The 687-nt window shown below is 42.9% G+C and overlaps 1 protein-coding gene and 1 pseudogene across 1 annotated transcript in view; both read right to left on the reverse strand.

Annotated features, from left to right (window-relative positions):
• LOC103599978 (zinc finger protein 717-like) overlaps positions 1 to 99 on the reverse strand; it is a 30,815-nt gene extending 30,716 nt beyond the window's left edge. The window contains exon 1 of the mRNA XM_008584193.1: positions 15 to 99. The gene's annotated coding sequence lies outside the window, so the exon portion shown is untranslated. The remainder of the gene's footprint in view (positions 1 to 14) is intronic.
• LOC103599976 overlaps positions 1 to 687 on the reverse strand; it is an 87,706-nt pseudogene that overhangs the window by 33,240 nt on the left and 53,779 nt on the right.

A 687-nucleotide genomic window follows, 5' to 3' on the forward strand; every position in this document is an offset into this window, starting at 1 on the left:
ACCCTCGCACCCACCTTCAGGGACGTACGATCCAACCCCAGGATCTGAGGAGCAGCGGGAGAACAGTGGAAACAACCGGAATCTCCACATATAAGATGGCGGAGTGGGCGGAGCTGCACATGCGCAGTAGAAACCCGGAAACTTCAGTCCCATAGTAGTCCAATGAGGGCGACGTCATTGCAAAGCAAAACTACATTTCCCAGAAAGCGAGGTGAGCGAGGATGCACACGCGCAGAAGAAACACACAGGACCTTTTCCCATAGTCCTGCGCCTGTGACATTTATGGTCAGCAGACTACATTTCCCAGAATACTTTGGGGACCTTCATTTAGAGCCAAAGAAGAAAAATGTTTAAATTTTCCCTGCACGGAGTACTGTTGCCAAGAAATCAGGCCTTGCTGAATCAAGACTAGTCTCTAACCAGGCAATAGACTAGTCTCTAGTCCACAGATGTGGAATTCTGATTTTTTAGTAGATGTTAGTTTGACAACCTGAGACATTGTGGCAATAATGGGGAAATTCAAATGGGGTCCAGGTATAGCTGTTATAGACCCATGTCTATTTTTAAACATACATTTTAAAGTTTGAAAAAATCATATCTCTGTTTTATTTTAAATGTGTAAAAACAAATTGACATGGCAATTTTCTTTCAAAACAGTAAGAGATGTTTGTTCACATCCAGTAAACT

This window comes from Galeopterus variegatus, unplaced genomic scaffold (genome assembly GCF_000696425.1).
Source record: "Galeopterus variegatus unplaced genomic scaffold, G_variegatus-3.0.2 Scaffold3173, whole genome shotgun sequence".
Lineage (NCBI taxonomy): Eukaryota > Metazoa > Chordata > Mammalia > Dermoptera > Cynocephalidae > Galeopterus > Galeopterus variegatus.